We start from the raw sequence: 13,983 nt of genomic DNA on the forward strand, positions 1-13,983 counted from the left end.
CTTCCAAAATCTTGCCATTACAAATAATACAGCCATGAATTACATTGTGTAAATGCATTTTCAAATTTATATACGTTATCTTTGGGTTGAATTCTTGTTGTGAGATAACTGGGTCAAAAAAATGCACATCTAGTTTTGTTAGATACTACCAAATTACTTTCCATAAGTATTACGTCATTGTGTATTCCCACCAGGAATGGATGGGGTGGGGGTTGTTTCATAGGTTTAAGGGCCATTTTTATATCTTGGTAAAGTGTTACTCTGGGTCATTGCCCATTTTTTTCTTGTAAATTTATGACCTTTTCTTCCTCAATTAAAAAATCATTTGTATATTCAAGATATCAGCCTTCTTTCCAAAATGCATGTTGTGTGTATTTTCTCACAGCTAGTCTTTTCTCTTTTCAGTATTGCTCGAGGAATTATATCCACAGTTCTTTTTAAAGTTTACATGGTAGAAAAAATTATCACCTTAATCAATATTTTCCTTTTCTGAAGACAGATTAAGGAGAAATTTAACCATGCTTTATTTTAATCCTCACATATTTTCACTTTTTTCAATTACATCTCTGATCCACTCGGACTTTATGTTGGTATATGATATGGCTTATATTTAATTTTATCTTTTTCCACCTTTTATTAAAAAGAGATGAAAATGCCACCTCAATAATGTGTCAGATTTCCGTATGTGCTTGGGTCAACTTCAGAACTTTGATCCTTTCCTATATCTGTCAACTAATATCTGGTGAAATAGGCTTATCTCTATGTTTTCAGTGTTTTCTGAGATATCTTGTGTGTTTATTTTTCCATCTGTACTACAATACCAATTTATCCACCTCTATGACAAAATTTCATGGGCATTTTTATTGGATCACAATTAATGATAAAATAACAAAATAAAACTTTGTACCTTAAACATGTCGACCATTACTAACAAATACAGGGTGTCTCCTTACTTAGACTTTATTAATTTCAGGAGCGTATCATAGATTTTAAAGAGATTCTAGAAACACGATTTCAGGGCTGTTGAGGTTTGTGCTTGGGGTTTATTAAACTTGTTGGCTTTGTGTTTATAATTTTCATCAAGTTTTGGAGGAAAGTTGAAACTAGTGCTTCAGAACTTTTTGAGAGAGGGGCGTCAAAGGGAGTTTTCTTGACTCCTGAGCAATTCATTATCAACATGCAAGTTTTAATTACAAAAATATATTTATTTTTGTTGTACACAGTATTAGCATTTACTCCTGGGCAGGTGTTTCCTGAAGATGGTAGCTATCCGCTCACTTTAGACAGTAAACCAGAGGTTGAAACTGCTTTCCTAGTTTATGAAGAAAGAGGGAAAGGTTTCAGAATAATTCCCAGATAGTATATTCCCAGTCATTCTTTTTCCCTTCCCCGGAATTCATTGGCAGTGGGAAACCTCCATTAACACATATTTGTTAGGTGATGATAAAATGACTCCTGGTTGCTTCTAGGCGATGGATGGATATCCAGCATCCACAATCAGAATCAGAGACAAATGTTCATTTAAGAAAGGGTACAAAACAATAAGATTCAAAGCAGGGGACAAAGTGGGAGAACAAAGACACAGAGTGATCTGAAAAGGTCTGACAAAGGGAGAGTTCCCGAGACTTGATCACTGGCTTTTAATCGGGCACATGGAACAAATGAAAAAGGAGGAACCACAAGTGCCTGAGGTCTGCACTCCAACTAATGGGGAAAATTCAGGGACTGTGGACAAAAGTAAGACAGATGGAAGGTGAGGTGACTTTAACATGGTGTACTTTTCTCAGCAATCCTGGGCAGGATAAATGACATCCAATTCATTTTCTCAGCAGCAACCCACAAGCACTTCCTACTCCCTACTGTGTGTGGAGCCATTGGAAAGATCACTGTAGGGGACAGAATGATGGGGAAACAGAGCGTCTGCCTTGAGGAAGTCCGAATAAAGCTGAGAGCAAGTGCGCAGTGAGACAGCTTGCACGTTTCCTGCAGGTGTGTTTATAATAAGTTAATATTGAAAAGAAAAGGGGAACAGGTATAGTACATCAGGCATTTTATGAGCATTACCTCATCATTTTTCTTAGCATTACCTCATCTACATTTTTTGAAAGATTTATTTATTTATGCGTACAAGAGCTGGGGTACAGGCCAGAGATGTGGGGTGGGGAGGTTGACAGGATTCACCAGAGACAGAGTGGGGAACAGAACAGGCAGACTGACTGAAATACACTGCTGAGGGGAGCAGCAGACGACTCAGGAGAGATCTGCTTTGCCATGTGGGTAGCTCCCTGGCTGGCTGGGGATCGAACTCATGCTTCAGTGGCTGCAGATTGCTTCGTAGTGTGGTGCTTAACCCCTTGTGCCACCAGGGAGGCCCTATTTTACATTTTATAAATAAGGAAGATAAGATGCAGCTAGTTTAAGTAGTTTACTATCTTGGTCTGTTCAGGTTGTCATAACAAAAATCTCACTTCCCAAGTCTCCACTTGCAAATACCATCACATTGGAGGATAGATTTCAAAATATTCATTTGGGGGAACAGAACTATTTACTTTCTAACATGTAACTAGTAAGTGGCAGAGCCAGGATTCTAATAACCAAAAAATCTAACTATGAAGACTTAAAGACTTAACTTTTCTCTCCACAGTGTCCATCATAAAGGGCTGCCAGAAATAAGATTTTGCTCTTCAGGATGAAGACTTTGACTTAAGCATCCTTGCTTAAGTCTTACATCCTGCTAGCCAAGAAAATGCCCAACCAGAAGGGAGATCCAGGGTCAGCTGCAGAAAGCCAGGCCAGCTCAGCAAGTATGTTGGTAGAGGTAAGGACTCTCACCCTTGGGTTCACATGTGCACACCTTCTCCACCAGAAAATAAGTCTCAAGACTGTGTTTCCCTGTGTTCCCAGCATTTAGAACAGTGGCTGGCACATAGTAGTTGCTCATAAATACTTGTTGCATCACATGAATGAATGTGGACAAACTAGTCAAGGGTAAGGAGGATCCAAAATAACCCTGCATGTGCTGGCTTTCCTTTATTCCCCAATGTTCCCGCCATTTGTCACCCATCCACAAGCCTGGTCTATTGAAGAGTTGCACAATATAGAAAAGTGTGAGCTTGCAGGAGATGTGGATTTGCTCACAGAGAAAAGGCCACTTAGGGACACCTGCCTAGTGTGGCCTCACATAGCCCTGAGCTTGGTCCTGTCCCAGGCACAGTGAAGTCAATCTTGCTGAGTCGTTGGAAGCACTTGGAAATAGCACCCTTAATAGTTGGACCTGGGCCCATCACAGTTTCTCTCCATGGATCAAGTTTCCCAGTAGAAGACTCAAGGCAGCTCCCATACTCCCAAATACTAATTTCAGATCCACACTGGGGATGGATAGTTTGCTCCATATTTCCCCAAAATGTTCCCTGTAGGCAATGTGACAAGTTGTACTCCTCTTGTTTTTGCTTATAATGCCCCTTTGTTGGTAACAAGCAAATTCCAATTCAGTGCTCAACTACCCTGACCATGAGGGCCCATAAAGTCACAGCAGATCAAGACTCTAACTATAAAACCCACTTTCTGGCATCAGGCATAAGGAGTTATTTAATAAGAGTTTAATGGTGATAATGACTTACATTTTGGCATGGACCAAACAGAACACTACTGTAGAAAGAGCTGAGCAGCACCTGGCTCCCCACACATGCAGAGGGTTTACAGCCAAGATGGTGTGTGTGCCAGGGACTAGGAATCACAAGGTCGGACAGAAAAGTTTCCTCTGTTCCTGGCCACTAATGTCCCCTGGAACAACTGATGTGATAATTTGATCTCTTTGTACTGGAAATACAAAATGTCTTGTGGGTAAATCTCTTTTATGTCAATTCCCAAAATAGTTTGTGGTACAATCTTATACCTGGAGTAACAAATTTTTTTTTTTTTAATTTATACAAGAACTGGGGCACAGGCCAGATGTGCTGGAGGGTGAGAGGACCCACTGGAGACAGAGTGGGGAACAGAACAGGCAGACTGACTGAAATACACTGCTGAGGGGAGCAGTGGGCTAGACAGGAGTGGTCCGCTTGCCATGTGGGTTGCTCCGAGGCCGGCGGGGATCGAACCGGCACTGCAGAGGCCTCGGACAGCTTCACAGCTGCGCCCAACCGACTGCGCCACCAGGGAGGCCCCTGGAGTAACTAAAATTCTAATGTTTGAAGAATCAGGTTATTTACTTAAGGGTGAATTAAAAGAAATGCCAATCTAAACTCACTATCAATACTTGCCACACACTGTCACATTTCCTAGAAAAATCATTGAATTTTATTCAGCCATTCATGCAGATAATATGTGATGTGGTTTTGAGTTAGTGTGGGTCCTCGGGTTTACTCTGGGAAAGCTTTCACCGGAGCTTCCCTTTCAGTGGCACACTGCCAGTTTCCTGGTAAGTTTCTCCAGGAGAGAGAGACAGTAGTTACATTTAAAGGGCAGGTTTATTAGGAAAAGGGACAGAAAAGTAAAGTACACTTGCATAGACACAGCAGACAGGAAGAGCTGCCCCTCTGTGGAGGCAGGGTTAGGTTTATGGTCTTCTTGTGGTAGGGAGGGGCTCATCACTGTGAGTCATCAGTTGGTTGCTAATTTTGGATAACTATATGGAATTTGAAAGAGACCGGAGATTCTACAATGGGCTCCATCTCCATATCTTTACCTTTGGATGCATGTTCTGATACCTGCTTGGATGTTATGCTTTGTAATCTAGGCATGGTGCCTAAGGATCTTAGTTTCTGTAACAGTGTTTCTGCGGTCTAAATATCTTATTTTCCATAACTGTGTCAATGGTTATGCTAATCTCTTCTGCCCCCACCTCCTTGTGTGAGCCAGGTTTCTGGTCTTGTGGCGCTTCCTTTTTCAGTTTTTTTTCCTACTCCAGTCCTCCATTAATATGTCATCATTAATAAGTTGCCCTGTAGTTTTGAGAGATTTAGAATATATGGGAACCCAGGACTAGAGGTTATCACCAGCACAGACCAAGGCAAATACACACACACGGATTCGTATATATAAATGACCAAAAGAGGTAATTATTGAGTTATATTGCACTGAGATCGTAAACTATATTAAATAGCTTAATTTACCTTAAATGCAGGCATTCTGTTGGTATTAACTGTTGTTTTCCCACAGATGTGCATAAATTAACGCATGTCTAACCCACCCTTTAATACCATGGCATTGACGGCTTCATGACTATGAATGGGAGGCTATGCCTGGCAGCTATGATGTTCAGAAATCCGATGGCTTCTAATGAAAAGAAATGCATTGTTTCTTGCACATGGCTACCTCTCCCTGCTCTCCTTCTCTTTCTTCCTTCCTTCCTCCACCTTTATGGAGAAACTTCTTGCTATAAGGCACAATGTTTGGTGCTAGGGCTTCAAAGACAAGAAATGACCTCTGTCCTCAGCAGGTTCACAGAAAACTGATGCGTAAAGTGATAATGGTGATAAAAAAGACAGTAGACCTGACATTTTAATTGCTTGCTCCATGAGTGCAGGGGGCAATTATACATTTATTTCAGGGGAAGAAATGGGAGTTTTATGATTTTCCAAAGAAGGTTCTAAAGCCAGGATGTTCATAGATAAATCCTTGGTTAAGAAGAGGTAGACATGTTCATAAAGACTGTCAGGAAAGACTTATTGCAATAGAGAGAATGCTCTATTAGTATATATCGACTTCTTTTTGATAGGGGTGAAGGATATCTTGAACAAACTCCATACAGGCTCTGTGAACTCCACCCCCACAACACTGGGAACTACAAATCCCATGATCACCAAAGGAAAGGTTGCGAGGACCTGAGGGCGGAGTTAAGCAACTAGGCTCTCAGTTTGGGTATTTAACTGGTCATGTTGCCAGGGGGACGCCCGCTTGGCCATGAGTTGTGCTAGGTTTTCGCCAGCTCGGTGGGTCCTTGGGATTCCAGGAGTGGGTAGGACACATTTACGAACTTATCTCCCTCTTTTTCTCCCTGAGTTATTCATTTCCCATTTCCTCTTCCCTTGTAAATAAAGCTTTTATCAACCTTTTGTGAATGTCTGCAGTTTAGCATTAATAAGTCACCTTTAAGCATGCAGGTGAGAACCCACAGTCAGGCAACCCCATTTTATATCAGGGTTTGCCCTGTAAAATTTTTAGAAATAGTTTTAATGAACTTCCATTTCTGGGTGGAAGGTTGAATATTGAGTGTCCTGAGAAGTCAGATTGCCATCAGCCATGGTCCATGAAAGTGACCATAGTAAAATGGACCTTCCAGTTAACAAACAATGGGTGATAGAAGGGACATCTTTAGAAACTGTGCGGGAGAAGCTGGCTGCAGGGATTATGGTGCCCAAGGGTGTACAGTGAAGCCTGGAGAAATAAATGTGGCTTTGCAAATAATGTGTCCTTTGGTTGTGCACTATTCAAAGAATTCAGGTGGAGACTGTGTGTATTTGGGGTAGCTGTGGGGGCTGAATAGTATCTGGACTCCCCGAATAAAGATAAGGGGTATCACTGAAGATAACACCTAGGAGTAACTTTCTTCATCTATAAAAATATGATTTCTTGGGCCTCCCTGGTGGTGCAGCGGTTGAGCGCAATGCTGTGAAGCTGTCCACAGCCTCTGCAGCATGCATTCGATTCTCAGTCAGCCAGGGAGATACCCACATGGTGTGGCAGACCTTTCCTGTTTCGCCCGCTGCTCCCCTCAGCAGTGCTTTTGGTCTGTCTGCCTTTTCTGCTCCCTGCTCTGTCTCTGGTGAATCCTCTTACCCTCCCATGCCTCTGACCTGTACCCAAGCTCTTGTATAAATAAATAAAAAATCTTAAAAAAAATCCCTCTTTAAAAAAAATATGATTTCTTTATTGTAGCCTACTTGTATATGTGCTTGTCTCTTAAGTAATACTAGTAAGATTTAAGTTAGGTTATTGAGATACAATGCCCATCACTTATGATATGTACGAAAGTCTTCTGAAATTTGGAGAGAGCTCCCTAGACATCTACTCTATCTTCTGTCTCCACACATTAAATCAGAAACATGAAAACCCCCAAGAACAAGCGTGAGATACACTGACTCACATTTTATAGATGACTAGTCTTCAAAGGGATGAAGATTCCTTTAGTTTTGAAAACAGTGAAAGAAAATGGAAGAAAAGGCATCCTATTTGATCCTATGAATGAGAGGTTTTTATCACGAGGTCTATAATAAGAGAATTAAACAGTCTTTGTTAACTTCAGCAGCATTAGAATTTCACCACTTATGCTATCTTGAAAAAAATTCCTCAGGATTATGAACTGGAAATGGCAATTTTGCTTCTCTCTTCTGTGAAAGGTAAGTTTATTGTGTTATAGAGAAACCAGGAAAACCACAAAATCTCCCAGAAAACCCAAATGTGGAACCATTGAAATTTAGCAATGGAAGGTACCATAGCAATTACAGTCTACGAAGCATCTCACACTGCTTCATAGCTAAGGCCACTGGACACTGGAAGTGTCTGGACCACTGTCACACAGGTAAGTTAATAGGAGATTTGGAGCTAGAAATGTGGTCTCTGATTCTCTACCAAAAACCCTTTTCACAAAATTCTCTTTTCTTAGCCTTCTCTATTGACCTATTCAAACTAAGTAAATAAGAGTCATCTCAGATGTTGCTATTAGAATTCAGATTTTAGAGTTAATGGGTCATTCATCTCGCTTTCCAAGATCTTAGATGAAGGAATTACCAATTAGAAATATGAAGGAATTCTTCAAAATCTCATAGAAAATGATGGACTATGAACAGAGCTGATCATGCTAACTTTTTTTTATCACTTTTGTATAATATTCTTCTCATCAAATGCTGTTTTCTCTCCCAGCTGCTCTAATTCTGTCAGTGTTTGAAATTTTCCTTCTTTTTAGGGTGTGGCTCAGATCAATGGCTACCCCAAAGGAAGGTAACAAGCACCAGGGGTCACATTTGCTTCCTCCCACCCACCTGGAAAAGTACCATATGGGCTTGGTCATTAGACATCTCAGGCTCTGCTGTTATTTGTGGATAAATAGTCCTGAAAGGCAGCAAAAACATCTCTTTGAATGATAAATAAATCAATGTGTGTAAACTGATTTATCACCTCTTCCTGCTTTGGATTTTAACTTGGGGCCTAAGTTATGTAAGATTTATATTTAACACATTTTTGATGGATTGAATGAATGCACTACTATGAACAAAGTCTCATTCTAGTTCTAGTTCATATAATTTGATGCTCTATAAAATGTGCTTCCAATAGAAATATGCATTTGGTAGCTGGCAACCTAGAGTAATGCTACTTTTCATTAACCCAAATTGCCTGATTCTCTCTTAGTTAAAAAAGAGAAAAACACTCTTCTAATATAAAATGAAAGGAAGAATACATCTGGTGAAAAATAGATGGCATATTTGATGTTTGCACACTTTGATTAACATAAGCAAAATAAATCAAAAGGAAAGTAAAATTCCTCCAATTTCTTGGACCTTTGGGCCCCTCTTTCTCTAAGTTAAGATAAAATCCAGCCCAATATATAAAGTCTATTGGCCATTCCCAGTTTGCTTTATCTTCCTGTTTCTCCCTCAATCTATGCATATCTCTACTCCTGAGCTGCCACAGTGACTTACTTGCTTATCTCTACCAACTTTGGGGAGATCTTGAGAGCAGGATTTAGTCTTATTCATTTGTTCAACTCCTGTGTTTACCAGCAAAGCCAAAGAGATTGCTCAGGCTCAATAAATATTTGCTGAATGAATAAAAGTTGCAATAAAGTGAATATGTAAATGTCGTTAGTTGATGATAATGAAATGACTATCACCATGCTTATAATTGCTGGAACTGGAGCAGACATTTATTTCAATATATGCATATAAGTATAAAATATCATATGTTAAATATAAATAATATATGTATGCATTATATATATTTACTTGTCATAGCTCATTTTCAGACTATAATCCATAATATCCAAATCTCATTTCTCACAGCATCAAAGAAAAGACCAGTGATAAAATACTGTAATATGACATTTTGCTTGCAGCAAACTTCAGAAATACAAACTCTCTACCATGTGGGGAACCAAAGGGAGATAATAGTCTAATCTCAGTCACACAGTGCTATTAAAATCACAGACAACTGAACTCTGTGTACATTCCAGCATATTCCAATGTCCCTTGTGATTCCAATTAAGAGCACATCAATTAAGAGAACTTATCATTTTGAATCACAGAACTCTTGAAAATTGTATGAAATTCAAGTTGGCATTTTCTCTTTCCCTGATAAGGAAGGGACATGATCGCATCACACTGATTGCATATTTAGTCTCACAGCAGCTGCATAAACATTATAAGCAATATAGCCAAACAGGAAAAAAATGTGTGAGGCTAAAATCAAAGGACACATTTCTGAAGCAGAGCAGGCTATGGGTGTTTGATTCTAATTGAGAGATGATTCAGAACCGGGGATACAGCAGAGGAGTGGGCAATGGAAGAGAATAGGATGTTTATAACCCCCCCCCCCCCAAACTCAAAAGGCAGAGTATCTGTTCAGAGAACCTTAAATGAACTTCCCTACTGACAGCCTTACTGCTCCCTGGAGGAGGGACAAATCTCCCCAGCGCCAGGCAGCACATGATGGCCTCTCTGGGGTGGAAATTTGTAGAGGGATGAGTTACTGCCTGTTCAACGTCACTCAGCCATCATTTCTGCTCCCATCTTTGTACCCTGTAGAAAAAACTACTAAGCGGGCAGATGATCTCCAAAATAGTCCGCAACTTCTTGGTGATGGCAGATCACAAAGGGTAACCGAGACTCCGCCTTCTGCCTAAATGTTAGCAGTGGGTGAGAACCATGGATGCGCTAAAATATTTATTTATTTAATCATATGATCAAGAGTTGAAGCTCTGGCTCTGCCTCAGGGGATTCTGCATGACCCTGAGTGAATCACTTAACCTCTCAGAGCCTTGGTCCCTCCTTTATAAAACGGGGAAATAATTGCAAAGATGTGATAGAGCCAATGTGAGAATTAAATGCAATCATGTATGTTAGGAATACACATGCCCCTCACTGACCGCTGCTACAATTTTGCGTTCACATTTGTTGCAACCAGTGCTGTTCTTATCAGATTGATCTGTGTGGTATCTGAGCTAGAGGGCTGTTGGGGAGCTTGAGGGCTCCCCCAACAATGAGTGGTGCTTCCAGATTGCTCTCTTCCTTCTCCCTGATAATGCTGCGGAAGGACCACCCAGAACTGCAGGTGGGGTGATCAGTCTCCTCGTTCCAGGTGAATAAAATACCTGCTCCAAGAGTAATAAATGGTAGCTGGGTCCCTAAAAAAACACACAGAATCTACTTTAAAAGCCCACATCGTGTCTAAAAATGATAACGTGATCATAGAAGAAACGGCAACGAACCATGCTGCTATAGATACCCAGAACGGCATTTCCACCATGCTGCTTTGGGTTGTGGGCTTTGGTAAGCAGGTCCACAAACCTGCATGACATTATTACTCAATATTCCAGGTCAGAACTGATTTGAAAGGAACTTTCAGGGTGTGCTTTGTTTACGTCTGGAGGGCACAATGCAGCAATAAGAAAATTTCCGTTTTACAGAGGAGGCAAATAAGATCCATAGAGGCTGTGAGTCTGGGGGGCTTCAGGAATAAACCCAATACCAGGTCCAAAGCAGCTCACCAAGATACCAGGCCTGAAATAAAGTAGCAGTTTCTGATGCAGGTTAGGCATTTCTTCACCTTCACTGCTCTTCTAGAAAGGCCTCCCCAGCTCCCTCTTCCCTGTGATGTTATAATTCTGTTGTTCTGCAAAATTTTAAAAAGGAAATCCACTGTGATGTTGACTCTGGTTTTCTCTGAGAGGTTGGGTTACTGGTGATAGTGATCTCTTTCTTTGTTTTATATTTTCTAAATTTACTGCAGTGAACCTCTTGTCAAGTACAGTAAATCTAATGTTATTATTTTTAATTATTTAAAAATTCTCGGGCCTCCCCGGTGGCGCAGCGGTTGAGCGCTGGGTTGCGAAGCTGCCCGCAGCCTCTGCAGTGCCAGTTCGATCCCCGGCTGCTCCCCGGCCACCGGAGGAGGGTCCCACATGGCGCGCAGACCTCTCCTGCCGCCCGCTGCTCCCGTCAGCAGTGTACTTTGGTCCTTCTGCCTGCTCTGCTCCCCGCTCTGGCTCTGGTGAATTCTCTCACCCTCCCGTGCTTCTGACTGTACCCAGTGCTTGTATAAATAAATAAATAAATAAATAAATAAATAAATAAATAAATAAATAAATAAATCTTTAAAAATATATATAATAAAATAAATAAAAAATAAAAATTCTGCTCATTTCATAAATTCAAACCATAAATTCAAACAATGCTCAAGTTCATGGAGGAAGAGTTAAAATATTATCTTCTATTTCCTCTCTGCCCAAATCACATGCATCTCTAAGCATAGGTTGCAATTGTTAAATTGGTATATAATTTGAAATCTTTCTCTTTTGATGTAATATGACATATGGATATGACTATGTATTTGTATTTATGTATATGTTTTCCCACAAATGAACCTCAAACCCATTTTTCATCCTGCCAAGCAACCACTACAGTCTCTGGAAGTTAGTATTTGACTGAGTCAAAGGATTTTAGGTAAAAGACTAGCTTGAAGGGTCATTTCTAAGAATGTTTCCCTGTTCCATTGCCATGGGCAAGGTCACCTTCATGCCACCCCAGCCCCAGGCCTGGCCTCAGCCCTCACTGCACATGTACAGTAGCAGCAAAGAGCCGTTGGCTGCTGAGATGCTGATGACAGGTGCTTGTGCCACGTGTAACATGTATGTTCTAAAAATAGGATCCAGGAAGAAAGGGTGGCAGGGCCAGTGCCCTGGTGGCCTGTGATAAAATGCTCACCCCATTAATACTTAGTGAGCGGAAATGACAGTAAATCAACACACTATTACCTGTGCCCATGCCCACAGTTGTAGTAAGTTCTTTGAGAAATCAGCTCATCAGTTTGATCAAAATGAGAAATTTAAGTTAAACAGTCTTTGTCCTTAGAGATCTAAAGAAAAAATGTAGGACAATGTGCTTTCCAGAGTGAAATCTGAGGCTCTCAATTTTCTGAGGCAAGTTTTGCCTGCCATTCCCTCCTTGCCTAGCATGTGCCAAACTTGTGCAAACATCACGGATTCTTGCCTGTCATTATGATGGTTCCTGTGAAAGAAAAAACAGACTTGCCTCCTGTGTGTCATTTTCATGACACAAGAATAGAAATTCATGTTTCCCGCAGGGATGATAGGGAGGTGTGGGGGGCTGTGAGTTCTAAAAGCAGAACAACTGAACAAGAAGTCACATTTCCTATCTAGGTGGTGATAAGTAAGTAAGCTAGAGTACTGGGTGCAAAAACTCTAAGGAAAGATACTCAACCAAAAGGCATTTAGCCGTGTCCCCCTTATCTTAGCTCTGCCCCTGGAGGCAGCACAGGGGTCCCCAACTTAGAGAGGATGCAGGTGCCTCATCTTGGCATTGACTCCACCGGTGGGTTCTTCTCTAGGTTGGTCACAGACCAAGTCTTCTCCATATTCGGACCATCCAAGTCAGCATGGACATGATCTTAAGACTAACATCATTATTTTCACAGGCAAATAAATGGAACCAAGTAGCAGTTAGAGCAAATGGCAGATGGATATTCGTTTTCAGTTGGAAATGACAAAGGACAGAAGATCCACTTCATTTCAAATGCTTGAATAGGTGCATCTACCTTAATCTTACAGACAACTAGTTAGTATCTCCCTCTGCAAGGCAGCTTCTCTTACATTGTTTGCCTAGAGGAGAAAATTAGCCAGGTAGGTAAGAAGAAGCTTTTTATATTTGGTTGAAAGAAGCTGGAATAGTCTGGACTTGTATGGAAAAGATAGATTGTAGGCATGAATCACACCACAAAGTACTCTTAAAAACTTCCTCAATAATTCAAATCCACTTTGGAACTCTGTCTCATAAGAATCTGACCATTTTTTGTATTCTATGCTGTCTTGTCTTTTTTTTCTAGGTTGTCCTCCCAAACACTTCTAAATTCCTAAAGGCAGGTACTATCCCTGTCTGCATTTTGATGATCTCTATTGAATCTGTGGTAAATCCTCTTCAGTGGGCTTGGAAAATGGCGGCTAAGTGTATGTGAGGTGTTAGCATGCACAGGCCATCCCCATCCTCACCTGGACTCCAGTTCTGCCCTAGGAGTGCCCGTCCTCACTCGCTGCCAGAGTGCCATTCCTGGATAGGAAAGCAGCCCTCGCCCCGATCTGTGTGCACCCTGCATCCTATCCAGGCTGGGACCAGTGCCTCCAAACTTCTCCAATTCCCCTTCCTAGTCACAGTCAGGTCTCTGAATAGGGAAATTCCCAGGCTGGAAGCCCCTGGAGCGGGTCCCACATTCCTGGCCACCGCGGTTACTCCTGGCCATCTGTGGGCAGCATGAGCTCCTGGAACATCTGGGATCTCTTTGGACCAATGCGTCTCCATCATGTGCTCGGCCTCCCTCCTGTGACCTCCCCGTGGGGCAGGCTAGGTCTCCCGTGAACTGGAACTATTTTTGAGAAGGCCATTGGCAGAAGGTCTTTTCATCTCCTGCCCAAGTGCCCCACATTCTCCAATCTCCACACCAAGGCTTTGTGGAGTGACAGCAGAAGGGAGGGGTGGAGGGAAGTCAAGGCCAAAGAAGGGATGAAGTGGAAGTGAATTAGTGTGGTGGGAGCCAGGGACTCCTGAGTCCAGGACTGTTTATTCTGGATCCTCACAGCGACTTGTGTGTCTTCAGAGACCTCCTCTTCAGAGTTAGGGCCTGTGCTCAGTCCGCCTCTGTGACCTGTGGCAGGATAACTGGTTTACCTCCTCTCTGGAAAGTGGGAAGCAGTTCAAAATCTTTAACTGCACAAAAGTGCACTGGTTCTGTCATTTAAAGGAGCTACCAAAATGCATT

Source organism: Talpa europaea (assembly GCF_964194135.1).
Source record: "Talpa europaea genome assembly, chromosome: 10".
Taxonomy (NCBI): Eukaryota; Metazoa; Chordata; class Mammalia; order Eulipotyphla; family Talpidae; genus Talpa; species Talpa europaea.